Source organism: Theropithecus gelada, chromosome 12 (assembly GCF_003255815.1).
Source record: "Theropithecus gelada isolate Dixy chromosome 12, Tgel_1.0, whole genome shotgun sequence".
NCBI classification, from domain to species: Eukaryota; Metazoa; Chordata; class Mammalia; order Primates; family Cercopithecidae; genus Theropithecus; species Theropithecus gelada.
Window position 1 is genome coordinate 34,203,408 of NC_037680.1, and position 17,232 is coordinate 34,220,639.

General features: G+C 41.5%; 1 protein-coding gene across 7 annotated transcripts in view; it reads right to left on the minus strand.

The window, feature by feature from the left end:
• The window catches only part of ACVR1 (activin A receptor type 1), a 140,979-nt gene that overhangs the window by 103,061 nt on the left and 20,686 nt on the right, over positions 1-17,232 (minus strand). The window contains exon 1 of one of the 7 annotated variants that reach the window (XM_025405322.1): positions 375-412. The exons of the other annotated variants lie outside the window; for them this stretch is intronic. The gene's annotated coding sequence lies outside the window, so the exon portion shown is untranslated. Of the gene's footprint in view, positions 1-374; positions 413-17,232 lie in introns of those variants that run through there. 7 annotated transcript variants of the gene reach the window in all.

The window sequence follows — 17,232 nt, forward strand, 5'->3', positions numbered from 1 at the left end:
GACTCTTGACTCGAATTCTCTGCCCCTCTTTGCAGCTGTTGTCTCCTACAGTTGGCACGAAGCGTTGCCAGTCTGGGACCGGCTTCCAGTGAGGACAGCATTGTTTTATTGGCTACTTAGGCAATGCACACACCATTAATGGAGTTTTTATCTCTCCATTTTCCTGTCAGTACAGAACCAGCCAGTCTGACTCTGTTATTATCATCAAGAAAGCTTTTTTTTTCCCCCCTCCCCACACACACTCTTTAATCCAAACAACATCTGGGAACTTCAGCCTCTATCATGTAAAAGCGAAACAGATTTAGAGGGAGAGCAGGAGAAAGTACAGTTCCAGCCACACTGAACAACAAACGAATTCCAACAGGCGAACTAACCTTGAGCCGCCCAATATCTCTGAAACGCTATTCGCTTCAAAAAGGCAAGGTACTTCCCGCTGCATTGCTTTAAACTTCCGATAGACCCTTGCTATCAAGAGGTGGGGAAAAAAAAAACAACCCACAGTGACAAGCTGCTTATTGTACAAAAAGAAAAACAAAATGTTGGTACTGTTTTCCCACATGGGAAGTCCTGTTGTGAAATAAGTCAAGAATAATGTTTAGAAGGTGATTTTTTAAAGAATGTCTTTTTTTTTTCAAAAAGGAAAAAATAATAAAGACCCTTTAGCAGACATTACTAGTAAGTACATTTCTAGTGTACAAACTATTAGGAAAAATGTGGCGCCATTAAACCCAGAAAATATGTCCTCCTGTAACAGACAGCTGTCTCCTCTGTAGTTTAAGTATGCTTTCTGCTTAGCTCATGCTCTGTGAGTCATGGAATCAATACAGGAAGCACACAGAGCCAGCCACACTGCAGATTCCGAGGAGGGTCAAGCCACACAGCTCCTCTGTTCCTCTCCTCCGCTTGCTGCATGGCTCTTCCAAGTATGTACATCTGGGGAGAACGCATAACCCCATTTCTACTTCATGTTTAAACCTGCCTCATAAGGTCTCCAATACTGGTCCTTTCAGCATTGTTTCTAGGTAAGTAGAACCAAAAATTATAGCCCTCTAACATGCAGGTGTCAAGCAATCCATCCTGCCCCTCAGCCCCACTCCCTTCTGAGTTTTCTGCAATGCACCAATAACTATACTTAGGTTAGAAGGGATTTACTTCCCCAGAAATGCTCATCACCCAGTAGAAGACACAATCAGAACTGAACAACTGAGTGTCAGCAAAGGTTAATGGTTTATTTTTAATTTATTTATTTTTGTTCCATTCAGCAAAACAGGGGAAAATCACTAACTGTCTGAGCCACAGGCTCCTGCTCACTGGAAGCTGTGCCCAGAGCCCCTTGCAGTCTGTTGTTAATGACAGTCTCAGTAACCTGATCCTCTCACAGTGGGAGACTTGAGTAAGCACTGGCCTCTCTCGGGTCTCGCCTTTCTATTGTCCCACCCTGCAGGGCCAGCTGTTTCTGACAGCCAAATTGCTGCGTGCTAAGCAATGAATGCTGTCAGAGAAGGAATTTTCATTTCTATAATGCATAGGCCTCCATGGACAAATTATACAGCTTATGGTGCTGGCTGCAGGATGCTGCTCCAAGCCTGAAGCACTGCCAGAACGAAGCCTGTCCTCCCCTCTCCCCAGCCCCAAGCTGACAAGACAGTCATCAAAATGAATCTGAATGGTCAGAGAGAAATGGAACACGTGTTTTCAGAGACAAACAAAACATATGTTGAGAATAGCTGTCCAGCGACACTCTTTAATGTAATGGTGTACAGGGAAAGCTAATTGATCTAATGTCATACCACACAACTACCTGGGCATGGCATCCATTACAACCTACTGTAATCTGGTACCCTGCAGTGAACATCCCAAGGGCATCAGCAAAATCACTGGCTCCCTGCTTCTAGGGGATGCCAGACTTACCCAGAAACCACACAAGAACTTAGTACTTTTTGAGAACCAAGCAACACTGTATGAGGTCCCAAGAACAGTGCTCTTTTATGAGAACAAAAGTCCCCAATATGTGCTTCATGGAATCATTCTGTAGAAACTCTATGCTTCCTCAGTTCCTCCCTCTCTTTCCCAGCAACAACTCCTGAACTGGGTCTGGGATACACCCCCTCGTATTCTGTGTGCTGAGGTGTGGTTGGAAATCATCACACTGCACTGGATTGCAGGGTGTGACATGACCTGAACCCACCCAGAGTGATTCTTGGGATTTTACAGGAACTACTAGAAAAGAAGGTGTGATTTTCTCATTATACTTGAATGTAGGATATGCCAGAGCCATTTTGCTACCATGAAAGGAGAACCTGCTGAGAATGGAACTGACAAAGGAGGAACTGCAGGGGAAATCACAGGGCTCTAGGGGTACTGCTTGAGCCCTGAGTCAACCCAGATCTAAAACCTGTTTTACCCTGGACTCCATAAAATGGCAGCCATTCCATGTTCATCTTACTAAGGCTCGTCTGGGTTGGAGTTTTCCATCACCTGCAAAAGGAACTGAACGCATAAACTATCACTCCACCATTAGAGCATCCAAGAATCAACATAAATACGCATATCATACATTGCTATGAACGCAAGAAAAAAGTTTTCCATTCTTGATTATTTCTTGTGAGAACTTATTTTTTCACCTTTTCCTTCCAGTCCGTATACCTTAATGTGAGCTAAAAGGTGCAAAGTGTCAGCTGATCTTGGCCCTTTTTGCAAGGCAAATCTAGATATTCGACCTGAACTCAGAGAGAGGAGGAAGCTAAATTCATGACCTGTTATAAATCTTAACCTGACATGGCATATGTGGAATAAAGAAAGTGGACTCTGGTTAGCGAGTGGTCCATCAGCTCCATGTCAGTGAAGCCAGCTCAGAGAAAGGCCAGGAAGCCAGCATGGGGGCAGGGAGCACCTGCTCTCTGGCTGGGTTCAGGTCAGCCAAAGCACAAGCACCTGCAGGCTGTGAGCCGCCAAGGCCATCACGCGCCACATCCTGCAGCCGTCCACTTTATCATTAACTACTGTCTGGCCAGCCAGGGCAGGGTCCGCTTCAAGAACACTGGGAACTTTAAGGCAGGAGGCATATTCAGAACCATGGTGGGCTCACAGCCACTCACTGCAGACTATAAATAGACTCCTGGCTGTGATCCTGATGGCAACCACAATTCCTGTTCCCCTGGTGGTAACAGAACTTCAGGCCTTTTGCCCAAGAAATTCAGCACAACCCACCAGGTATGGCAAAAATTACGAAATGTACATACATGCTTACTCAATGCCCTGGCCACTCTCCTCTTGTCCATACTTGGCTTCTAATCTCCAAAGATCAAAAAGTGGGGATATTAAAGTTGAAAAAGATATAAATAAGATTTCAGTTTGATACTGAGAAGAAAAAAAAGAAAAACTATAGAATACACAGGCTCAAAATTGACAAGGAAGGTAGGGAGGAAAATAAGACCCACTCACTCTCAACCCTTCTCCTTCAACACAATCATAGGGATTTCAAATCTTTATAGTCATTATTTTATGTGAAGTTATAAGGGGATAGGATGAAGCAGGGGGAAGGACTTGCCCTGACTTCTAACTTGGGAGGAGCAAAAGGAAGCCCAAGAAGGCCACTAAGACTGCTTAGACATGTATTTTAACGACCGCATTTACCTAGCTGCTTCTCAGGGACAATAAAATGAACCAAAATTGTCAGGACTGACTTAAACTCACGGTTAAAGATCCACCCAGAGCTGGGAGCAGTGGCACACACTTGTAGAGCCAGCTATTAGGCAGGCTAAGACAAGAGGATCGCTTGAGCCCAGGAGTTCAAGGTTGGAGGCTATAGTATACCATGATCTTGCCTGTGAATAGCCACTGCATTCCAGCCTGGACAACATGGCAAGACCCCATTTCTTTATAAAAAAGAAAATTGGCCAGGCACGGTGGCTCACACCTGTAATTCCAGCACTTTGGGAGGCCGAGGCAGGTGGATCACGAGGTCAGGAGATCGAGACCATCCTGGCTAACATGGTGAAACCCAGTCTCTACGAAAAATATTTTTAAAAAATTAGCCAGGCGCTGTGGCGGGCGCCTGTAGTCCCAGCTACTCGGGAGGCTGAGGCAGAAGAATGGTGTGAACCTGGGAGGTGGAGCTTGCAGTGAGCTCAGATCGCACCACTGCACTCCATCTCAAAATAAATAAATAAATAAATAAACAAATAAATAAAAATAATCCAATCCCCTGAACTCAGGGATCACTCTGCTACTTTAGTGGGAGTCATTCTAGGGAAACATCCCTTATTACAATCACTGTCAAAAGGAAAAGTAGAAGCCCCAACAGTCCAATACTGAAGAAGACCTTGGAAAAGGTTTTTATACCATCTCATCTCCAGGACTGGCACAGTGCTGGCACACAGCTGATGTTCCAACATGTGGATGGATCTCTCTTCCAACCAACTTCCTGACCCTTAACAAAGGCCAAGCCAGAAATAAACTGCATAAAGTACAGAGTACAGAAAGTGTTCTGAACCACAGCAAGTTCACTGCCTTTCCTTCCCATATTCATTCATGCCCTTGGCCAGGAGGTACTGAGCACCTACAATGAGCCAGGTACTGATTTAGGCACTGGAGGTATGACAGCAAATGCAATCAAGTTCCTGCCCTCAGAGTTTACATTCAGGCAGAAGACTCCACATGGAAGTTCTTTCATGCATCTAGCCCTGTATCTCCCGCTGTAAGACTCCAAATCTTAGAAGATTTCCTCCGTGTATGAACACATGACCCTACATGAGGAACTCTTCAACTTATGAATCAATGAACTCTGGCAAAGTCTTCAACATCCAGTTACAACATCAATATTTAAGGTTCAAAGATGACGCAATTTACTCAATTTCTAGCATTTTATGTTCCTGCTTCCCCCATCCCCAGAAAATTTCAGAAATAATCTGCTACACAGAGGAATTTAAGAAATGTAATTTTAATCCAAAATATTAACTCTAGGCAGGTGACTGACTGTTCTAAGGTTCACCTACTATGATTTTTTTCTTTGATCTGAAAACCAGCAAGGCAGTGTACAGATTCCAGGTTTCCTAGCACAAAGAATGTATTTAATCACATCTCTATTATAAAAGCCATGTGATACAGAATAAACCTCTCAGACTTTAACAGTCACAAAATTATTCTTAAGAATACAAATTTAACACCAATAATTAAACTATACTCTAAATTCTATCCTCCCATTGAGTTTGGAGGTAGAGGCCTTGAACTTAGAGGAAGTATAGCTTTACACAGCCAGCATGATAAATGCTTCAGATCAGTAAGAAAGTCAATAAGTGTGTTTTATTCATGTCATTTGTCTATCTTTCTGCAAACTAACCAAATAAATACCATAGAGCCAGATCGTAGTAACTGACATATTCAATACTGCATTACTCAACACACTAATGGTCTGTTTTCTAAATCCCACAAGTTAAAGACTTTTACTGTGGGTGACTTGGAAACATTCCATAATTATCACTAGTGCCTTGGTTTTCCCTAAAAAATGAGTAATAATAACAGCCACAGTTTTTTGAACACTTCTAAGGTACCAGACACTACTGTGACAGAGATTTGCATCCATATTACCACACTCAATCCTCCCAACACACATAATGACATAACAGCAATTATCTCCATTACGCAGATGATAAAACTGAAGCTCAGAGAAGAAAAGTAACTTCCCTAATGTCACAAAGCTGGGATGTGACAGAATGAGATTCAAACCCACACTTGCCTGACACCATAGGCCATTCTTACACATTATGTCACAGTCTCTGCATTCTTTTCCAGCCTTTCTTTTCTCCCATGATATCATGGGAAAGGATTAACATGTACGTTCTAGGCCAACCCCGCAATAGAATACTGGCACTGTAAGTAATGGTTATGTTGCACAGACCTGAGCAGTTATATTAGGATTCATGGATAGAGTAAAACTCCAAATGAAGATAACCATTGAATATTAGCCTGAACATACCAAAGGCTGAAAATCAGTCACCTTCAAATGCTTAATACAAAAAACATGAGAGCACTACTTAAACTTTAATGGGGTTAGACTGCCAGCATCCAAAGACAAAAAAGAAAAAAGGAGCTATTCGCAGATAATCTTGAAATTAAGCCAAATAAAGAAAAGAGAATAATTGGGAAAACAGCCTAAGACCCATGCTCACTGGTAAGCTTCAAAGAGCAGCTGTGCTTACAGGGCAGGCAAAGGAGGCCCTGTCATGCAGAAGACATTGTGAAACCATCATCTCCTTATGGAAAGCAAGGCTGGGGGCCGCCCTCGGCATAGCCCTCCAATTGTGCTGTGGGAGATCAAGTTCAAGTGCTCACAAGAGTGTCTTCCAGGTTTGTAGAACCCACTGGAAAGGATTCCAGTGAGGATCAAGACTTCCAAGAGCCCACCCAGGTAAGACAAATTCCCAAGTAACAGTGACAGCTCAGCCCCCAAGCCTTTCAAGCTGTATCTGGCCGATCTCCAAACCCACCCTGTCCCCACTGGGTTTGCACTTCCCTGCAGAGGCCTTTCTCAGCTTGGCTACTCCAACATCAGCTCTGCTCCCTACTCACTTAAGGTTCCAGACAATCAAAAGTGGTTACTCTACACCAAAAGTAAAGTACCAGAAATTAACAAACAAACAAAAAAGAAACTTGTGATGAGAAAAATCACCTGTGTTATTTCAAAATAAAATTCTGATAATCACACCAGGATTTTTACTTGACACCTTTCATTTTATTAAAAAAAGAAAAAAAAAACAGTTGATCATCTGATAGATGCTGCTTCTGAAGCACTACAGAGCTAAGCACCCTGCTAGGAACTGAGGGTTTCAGAGCAAAAGAAACCCTTTTGACCTCAAGGGCTGCCATGGTCTGAAGGTTGGTGCCCCCGCAAGAATTCATACATTGGAACCTAATACCCAATGAGATACTATTAAGAGGCAGGGAGCCTTTGGTGGGTGATTAAGTCTTTAGGGAGATTCGTGCTTTTATAAAAAATAGAGCTCCCTGGGCCCCCCTTCCACCATATGAGAACACAGCAAGAAAGTGCCATCTTTGAAGCAGAGTGAGCCCTCACCAGACACCAAATCCTGCCCATACGTTGATCTTGGAGCCTTCAGAACTGTAAGCAATAAGTGTCTATTGTTTATAAATTACCCAGACTAAGGGATTTAGTTATAGCAGCACAAATGGACTAAGACAAGGACTTACGGTTTAGTGAAAGAGGTGAGAATTATCCAAAAATAGTAAGATAGAGATGATGGGTTCCCAATAAGTTGTGTAGGCATGCCAGTCATGTCAAGAGGTCACAGAAATAAGTTATGACTGCTGACTGAGGTAGTGTAGTGGGTTGAACAGTATCCTGCCAAACAATTTGTCTGCGTTCTAACCTTGGAACCTGTGAGTGTGACCTTATTTGGGAAAAGGGTCTTTACAAATGTAAAAAACTTAAGAATCTTGAGATGAGATCATCCTGGATTCTGTAGGTGGTACTTAAATTCAATGACAAGCATCTTTATGACAGACGCATGCAGAAGCACAGAGAGAAGGTCATGTGAAGATGGAGGCACACATTGGAGTCATGCTGCCACAAGCCAGGAAACACCTGGAGATACCAGAAGCTGAAAGGAGCTAGGAAAGAGTCTCCTCTAAAGCCATCAGTTAGAGCATGGCTCTACCGGCACCCTGATTTCAGACCTTGGGCCTCCACAGCTTTGTGAGATACATTGCTGTTGTTTGTGGTAATTTCTTACGGCAGCCCTAGGAAGCTAATACAGATGGTTAGGGGAATGCTGCTGAGAAGGCCTTGAAGGGAGGGTAAGGGCCCCACAGGCAGGAGGAAGAGTCAGAGCAAGCAAAGACAAGCCGATCATGGGGGCAACAATGAGAAAATGCATGCTGCTGCATCCATGATGAAAGAGGAGGAGAAAAACCTGAAATGTGACTTGGGGTTAAATAGCCACGTGAATGTCAATCTAGGCCCTAATAATTGTATCAGCCAATGGGAAGTCATCAAAGATGTTTGAGCAAAGAAGTAAAATGTACAAGGTGCTGTTTTAGAAAAATTAATCTAGCATTAAAAAGGAGAATGAACTAGCAGGAAATATATAGCAGACCTTCCCTTTATGAAGAAAGATCCTTGAAAAACAAAACCAAGTATCCATGCCCTAATCCCCAGAACCTGTGAATGTTACCTTATGTGACAAAGGGACTTTGCAGATGTGATTAAATTAAGAGTTTTGAGATGAGGCGATTATCCTGGATTATCCGGGTAGGCCCTAAATATAATCACAAGTGTCCTTTTAAGAAACAGACATGGAGATTTAACTTCAGAGAGGAGAAGGCAGTGTGACGATGGAAACAGAGAGGAAAGAAGGTGCTTTGAAGATGGAGGAAGAGCCACAAGCCAAAGGAAGTGGATTCTCCCGAGAGCCTCCGAAACTGGAAGAAAGTAAATTTGTGCTGTTTCAAGATACTAAATTTGTCATGATTTGTTACAGCAGCAATGGCAAACTAAGTTTTATGTTTTCCCTTCTGAAATTCAAATAAACCTTGCTTCTCCTGAATTCTTCGTGATATGACTCCTCTTTGCTTTTCCCCTTGTTTCACTCAAGTTCGTCCCATTTAATTCTGCCAAAGCTCACATTCAACATCCCATCTCCCTGTTTTAACACTTTCTAACTCAGTTGCTTCAGACCTTTGCGATCTTCAAAACTAAACATTATAACCTACATATGCCATATGAAGAAATCAGAGAGAATCTACTAATTTACTCACACCACCACACCACCACCTTGTTCCAGAAATAATTTAAGAATAAACTGACCCCTTCTGGATTGATGAAACTGTTTCTACATCTTCATCTGCAGTGATACTTATAGGGATAAATACAGATGCAAAAATTTATTGAGTTGTATACTGTAGATTTGTACACTTCACTGTATGGATTCTATACTTCAATAAAAACATAAAAGAAAAAAGAAAAGAATAAGCTAATTTCACCTCCTGGCCTCTTGAGGGCAGGAGAGTAGGTGTAAAGTCTCCAAAGGAGAAGAGAAAAAGCAACATATGTTATTCTGGGAAACTGAGGTTTACTATAAAAAGAGGCTAGATAGGTAAAGATTAATGGAACATGTGTGTATGGTCCCCAGAATCAATATGTACATACATAAGCCCTCAGAAAGGACACCAGAAGAAATAAGCTAAAAAAGAAAAAGCCAAAGAAAAGAACCAGGACATCAACAGTTTAGAATGAGGCTGCATAAGAGAGTATCTTTCAAAGATTTTTAATACTTATTTTATATTTGAACTTATTATACACATGCATATAAAACTGAAACAAAAATTTCATGAAACAATTCTTACCCTTGCAATTCATAAGCTTTATTCAGAACTTCAATTTCCTTTCATTTCTAGTCTTGGGTGTGACTCCCTCTGATCCAGTAATGGACTGAGATCTAAAGTTCACCAAAAAAACACTAGGGCATGCCTATCAGAGATTGACCTGAGCAGGAAGATGTTGATAATATCAAAAAAAAAGTTAATCTCTTTTAATTTTATGGCCAAAGGAGAAAAAAATTAGAAGTTTTACTCACAACAGAGAGTTCATTTCAAAAGTCTTAAAATACAACATCAGAAATGATGTCTTTAAGGAATGTTTTCAATTTTCTCATTATATTTTCTGTTTAACCACTGTTAAGTCCCAACCCATCTGGGTATCAGATGTGAGACTCAGTTTGATATTGAAAGTTCCATTCAAAAAACTTACCTGCTATGAGATATGCAAAGGTAAGCAAGACATGGTTCTTACCTTCAAAGAGTTTATAATCTACCAAGAAAGAAAAACACTGAAAAATTACCACAGAAGAATTACAAACAGGAATGCTATGGGAACACAGAAGAGAGAAAAACTGATTTTAGCCAGAGGATGAGACATGACAAAGACTGCATGGAGAAAGAGATGGAGTTTGAACTGGGGAGGGGGTGAGGAGTGGAGACAGGGAGCAGCTGACAGAGACTCAGAAAGACAGAGAAGACTGGTGAATAGTAGGATGTGGCCATTTTAAAATACCCCCCCCACCACCACCCCATTTGATTTTTTTAAAATGGCCCTCAAATTCTTTGGCTCTCTTCCCATCAAGAGGTGGGATCTGTATCTCCTCCTCTTTAATGGGGCTCTGTGACAGCTTGACCAACAGAATATGGTGGAAGTGACACTGTAACAGCTTCCAGAACCAGATCTTAAGAAACTGGAAGCTTCCACTTCCTGTCTTTTGAGACACTTGCTCTTGGAACCCAGCCGCCATGCTCTGAGGAAGCTCAAAATAGCCCATGCAGAGAGACCACATGTAGGTGTTTCAGCTGACAGCCCCAGCTGAGCTCCCAGCCAACAGCCAGCATCAACCGCCAGACATGCGAGTGAATGAGCCTGTGGATGATTCCAGCCCCCAACCTTCAAGAATTCCCAGCTGAGGCCCCAGACATTGTGGAACAGAGACAAGCTGTCCTTGCTGTGCATGTTCCAAATCCCTGACTCACTAAACTGTGAGCACAATAAAATGGTTGTCGTTTTATGCCATCAAGTTTGGGGTAGTTTATTACGCAGAAAGAGATTGACTGGACCAGAAGGCAGTCTAGTTGGGCTATTGTCAGGAGCAACAGCGGATATGGAAAAGAGTCTGAAAGAAGATGCACCTCATATCTTAAAAGTCAACCTAAGCAGTTTAATATTTCTTTTATCTATAATGGTGAGCAGTTGATGGTTGAAAGTCAAGGGAATTACGTGATTGGATTAGAAAGATGATATTAGCAGCAATGAACATAAGGGATTTCCAGCAAGCTCAAAGAAACATCTGACACAGCTACAACAAAAATGAGTGTTGCTGTCATAACTACACCCATTTTATAAATGAAGCAGTTTAGAGGGAAAGATAATCTAGAATAATCTGTCATCTAATCTAGTAGCAAATCCCACTGGCTCTATCTTCAAAGTATATCCTGATTCCAACCAATCTCTTCTCATACTTCCAAGTCTGGTTCAAGAAATCACTACCTCTCACCTAGACCAGTACTTATACAACAAAATTACCATCTGTAATGGACCAATACTTTTGTAAAACTCCTTGTTCGGTGGGTTGAATCCACTGATCACAAGTACTGATGGCAATGTCAAATTACCATAACAGTCTCTAAACACTATCTCAATTTGTGTTTAGATAGGTACAGACCTATCATATTATCAAAAGAAATAAATAGTTCTTTGGACAAGCACTATGTACTATTGTTTCAAACTCTCTATCAATATCAATATTCAAAATTTGGGGGGAAAAAACTGTAATTTCTGAAATCATAAATTATTTTTCAAATACTTCCAATACTGTTTATTCACTATTATAAACATCTTTTTAAATTGCTTAATAAAAAATGTGAAGTACAGTAGTATATATCAAAACTGTAGCTTACAGAAAATATCCAAACACTAGGAAATGCCTACAAACATTATTATATAGTATTTGAATAACCTAGCAAGTTTAGCAGTACTATACAGAATCAGGCGTAGAAACTGCCAATTTAAGAACTTACTTTGTTTCCAAAGCTCATTATCTTTTGGCACACTACACATAGGCTTTTATTAAAAATACTCTACACATATATTTATTAATATTTACTTTATTTGCAATAATGACTTATTGTTAGCAGGAGACAGGGGTCAGGAACCTATACAGATAACCTGGCAACAGCCAACAAGCAAGTATAACTAGTTAAACTGTGGCCACTTTCGTGCTCCTCTCTCGATTCCTGGAATAGTCAACCTTAACCTTCTACCCAGGTGTCAGCGTTTCCTGTTCTGGCTTTCAACTTGAAATCAGTAGATTTTTTAAAGCCAGTAACATTTCTATGTTGACTGTGGCTAGTAGCTACCTTACTGGACAATGCAAGCATAGAGAATCTTAAAAGACACAGATTGAAAGAGAGAGGAAAAGCAATCTCAGAGAATTCCAAAACTTGGGGAAAAGAGGTCAGCAAAGAATGAAGTCAGAAAGGAACAAGATGCTTCAGAAGACGCTTTAGAAAAATTAAAATGAGAAGGCCGGGTGTGGTGGCTCATGGCTGCAATCCCAGCACTTTAGGAGGCCGAGGTAGGCGGATCACTTGAGGTCTGGAGTTCAAGACTAGCCTGGCCAGTATGGCAAAACCCTGTCTCTATTAAAAATACAAAACTTAGCTAGGTGTGGTGGGGCACACCTGTAGTCCCAACTACTCGGGAGGCTGAGGCAGGAGAATCATTCAAACCTGGGAGGTGGAGGTTGCAGTGAGCTGAGATCATGCCACTATACTCCAGCCCGGGCGATAGAACAAGATTTGGTCTCAAAAAAAAGAGGGAAAAATGCCAACAGACTACAGAGACTCAGAACAAGTCCCAGGCAATACTTGAGACTGGATTTTAAACACTTAGAAAGTAGTAATCCCTGCGAACCCTAATAGTAAGAACAAATCATACAAGATTAACCCAGTTTCCTTTTCTCGTTAAGATTCCTAAGCTGGCAGTTCAAGGGAACATACACATCTAGACTTGACAACATGTCTTATGAAATATTTGTGATCAAGATAAGTAAAAAGTTAAAAGATAAAGAAAAAGAAAAAGTTTACTTGGCCATGGGCGGTGGCTCACACCTGTAATCCTAGCACTTTGGGAGGCCAAGGCAGGCAGATCACTTGAGGTCAAGGGTTTGAGACCAGCCTGGCCAACATGGTGAAACCCCGTCTCTACTAAAAATACAAAAGTTAGCTGGCTGTGGTGGTGCATGTCTGGAATCCCAGCTACTCAGGAGGCTGAAACACAAGAATTGCTAGAACCTGGGAGGCAGAGGTTGTAGTGAGTCGAGATCGTACCACCGCACTCCAGCCTGGGCAACAGAGTAAGACTGTGTCTCCAAAAATAAAAAGAAAAGTTAACTTAGTAGATCTGTTAACTTAACAGATCCATCTTAACAGATCCATCTTAACTTAACAGATCTATCTTAACAGATCAGATAGATCTGTTAAGTTACTACATTCAAAGGGTACTATTTCAGAAAAACTCATATCTTCCCTAAAATAACAGAAATGGAATCCAATGCAAACTGCTATGGACAGGACCTAGCAAACTGAAAGTTAACTTAAGGTAAATTTAAGATCCCACACGCAGTAAAGGGAATAAAAGACAAGGGTATAAGCAGACAAGGAGAGGCTGAGGAAGACAGGACCTAGCAGTATCATCTATGGAAAAAATCTGAGATTTCCGTTGGTGATCAACTCTCCAAGTAGAACCATGTGGCCATCTGAAATATAGCAGTTTGGGCTGCATAATACAAGCATGGAAGTCAAAAAATCAGAGGAGAGAAAACCCAGTCAGGAATATTACAATCAGTTCTAGACACCAATTCTTAAAGACTCAATCAAACAGAAGTATAAGCAACAAGGCAGGAAGGATGGTGAAGACCCACGGAAGCTATGAAGACATTCTTAGAAAAAAGATATTGGGGGTAAATATGACAGCTCAAATCATGTAAAAATACTATTATACTCTATATTCTGTATAGCTGAAAAGAACTGTGATCAAAGGATAAATAGAAGCAAAATTCATTATAGACCAAAAAACCCTCTGGCAGTCAGATTAGTCCAAAGGCAGAGTGGGCTCCTAGTAGATACTGCATCCCCTAACTTTGTAGAATTTCAGTGAAGGCTGTGGATTCACTCAGAGGGTATAATGCAGAGCAACTGCAGGCACTGGAGAGATGGGCTAAATAACTCCTCCCAGTCTTGTGACCCTACCACTAAAAAGAGGCCTCCTGGGAGGGAAACAAAGATACACACACACCCCCCAGTCCTGGCGTTTGGTAGGCACTTCCAAAACATTGAATGAATGGGAGCAATGTAAGATTATTATGTTCTGAAGAAGACTACAGGCTGAAGAGGCAATAGCATTGAATGTGGATTCATTTTTTAAAATGCTTCCTCAGGAAGGGGCTTATGAGAGGTATAGGCGTCAAAACACCTTTTTTTTTTAAAGAACAGAATACTTAAGCCTATTTCTAAACTCAAGAGAAAAGGCCAATAAAGAGGACAAATTAGAGAGAATTGGGGAGAAAGGACAGAGTTTAAAAAATAAAGAATAGGCCAGGTGCAGTGGCTCATACCTGTAATCCCAGCACTTTGGGAGGCCAAGGCGGGTGGATCGCTTGAGCTCAGAAATTCCAGACCAGCCTGGGCAACATGGCAAAACCCCATCTCTATAAAAAATACAAAAATTAGCTGGGCGTGGTGGTACATGGCTGTGGTCCCGGTTACAGGGAGGCTGAGATGGGAGAATTGCTTGAACTAGGGAGGTGGAGACTGCAGTAAACAGAGGTCATGCCACTGTACTACAGCCTGGATGATAGAGCGAGAGCCTGTCTCAAAAAAAAAAAAAAAAAGAGCAAGACTTTGGGAAAAGAAAGGGAAACTAGACTCAAATATCGGACACAAGTTAAGTATGGGATAAAATGTTTAAGACAGATCTTCAGACATAAAAACAAAACTATGAAAAATATTCTCTTTTAAATAGTTATTCAAACATACACAAGATAGGTACCAATTTCATCACAAACATCATCTGCCATAGTTACATGATCCTCTAAATGGTATTAATTCCCACAGAACTCCTAAAACCATATACAGAAGATTCCTTTAAAACACTATAAATGTCATAGTATCAAAATTAGATAAAGCAGAGGGCTAACAGATTCAACACTCAGGCACTAGGTACTGAGAGTTCAGCTGTACCAACCTGCTGACCGGAAGACAATGAAAAGACCCAAAGCCTCTATAGTGAAGGGAATCAGTGGATTACTTTAATAAAAGGTAGGATGTGGAGATGTTCAAGGGAGAAGGTTCTCTCATAAAACTTATTATAGCTAGTAATATCCTAACCATAAGATCTCAAAACTAGAAGTTCAGTTATAATGATTTGTTCCATGCCCAAATATTTTTAAAACAGAAGACAGTAGCCAAATTATTGCTACTTACTTGAATTACTATAATATTCTTCCTGTTCCTAGTTTCACAATTACCCAAATAATAAATAGATTGTATTAGTCTACTCAGGCTGCCATAATAAAACATCACAGATTGGATGGCTTAAACAGAAATTTACTTTCCCACAGTTCTAGAGGCTAGAAGTCCAAGATCAGGATGCCATGGTCAGGTTCTAGTGAGGGCCCTCTTCCTGGCTAACAGAGGGGCAGCCTTCTTGCTGTGTTCTCGTGTAGGAAAGAGACAGCAAGTTCTCTGGTATCTCTTCTTACAAGCTCACTAATCCCATCAGGAAGGTCCCGCCTTCATGACCTCACCTAAACCTAATCACCTCCCAAAGACCTCATCTCCAAATAGCAGCACACTGAGGGTCAGGGCTTCAGCACATGAACTGGGAAGGACACAATTCAGTCTAAAGCATAGATGAATAGACACCATTGAAAAAGAATATTCTTATAGCTGCTGCTCATAACTGTTCCAAAATCCAAATCTAATCAGATCCTTTTCCTGCCTAAAATCCTAGCTAGCATATTTCAGGATAAGACCTGAATTGTTTAGGAAGCAATAAGTAGTCTTCATGACATAGCCATTATCCACCTCTCCAGCCTTATGTCACATCAATTCCCACAGGCACCCTAAGCTGCAGTTCAACTAAACCACCCACATTCCCAGCTTGTACTATGCTCTTCTTATGCCTTCTATCTTTACAATGAAGTTTCCCTACGCTAAAATGCCCTTCCTCTACATTACCAGGCTAACTTCTACTTATTCTTCAAGTCCTCACGTAATACCTTCCAGGATCAGAAGCTTCCCTACATCCTTCTCCCCAACGCGGGTGAGGTTTCCCCCTCTGGGTCACTGCTGTACATTGTGCACACCCGCATTTGCCAAGCTGTACTGTAACCACTGATTTACGTGTTCCTTTTACTAAGCCATGAATTCTCTTAAAGCCAGGAATAGCACCTTTGGTCTCAGTGTCACCAACACATAATCAACACAGAGCCTAGCACATAGTTAGTATTCAAAAAATTTCAACAAATAAAAAAGCATGAATCAATCAGACCCCAAAGGAGTTTGAAAAAAAAAAAAAAGTTAGGAAGAAGCATTTTCTTTTTCCTAACATTTCATACCTATCTTCCACACACATATTTCTAGTTAGTTACCTCTCTGGATTTGCACAAAGACTTGGTGATAATTTGATACCCAGCAAAATGGAACACAACATAAAAAAATCACTGAAAGATCAAGAACAGAGATACCGGAAGACAATGACAGTGTTCTGCCATCATATTGGCAAATCCAAAATGAAAAAAATGAGTATCTTTTTCAGGCTGGGTGCGGTGGCTCACACCTGTAATCCCAGCACTTTGGGAGGCCCAGGTGGGTGGATCACAAGGTCAGAAAATGGAGACCATTCTGGTCAACATGGTAAAACCCCATCTCCACTAAAAATACAAAAATTAGTTGGGCATGGTGGTGCATGCCTGTAGTCCCAACTACTCAGGAGGCTGAGGCAGGAGAACCGCTTGAACCCGGGAGGCGGAGGTTGCAGTGAGCCAAGATCACACCACTGCACTCCAGCCTGGCAACAGAGCAAGACTCCATCTCAAAAATAAAATAAGTATCTAAGACAAACCTCACACTCTCCCAATGTTACAGGCTAGTTAACTGCCTTTTAGCATTTTTCAAAAATGCCAACGAACTGGCCAGGCATGGTGGCTCACACCTGTAATCTCAGCTCTTTGGGAGACCAAGGAGGACAGACATTTTTGAGCTTAGGAGTTTGAGACCAGCCTGGGCAACATGATGAAACCTCGTCTCTAAAAAAGAAAAAAAAAAAGTGTGTATATATATATATATACACACACACATACACACACACACACAAAATTAGCCGGATGTGGTGGCTTGCACCTGTGGTCCCAGCTATTCAGGAGGCTGATATGGGAGGATCACTTTAGCCCAAAAAGTGGAGGTTGTGAGCCAAGATCACGCCACTGCACTCCAGACTGGGTGACAGTCCATGTCATTGTCAATGAATAACTGATGGGCCCTCACAAAGGAAAACTCTGTCCCATTAGGATTACAGATGGCATTTTTAGGTTTTAAATCAAAGCACCTTCCCCAGAAGAATAACTCACTTGTGCCCACCTCATCAGAAGTGCCAATGTTATACAAAGA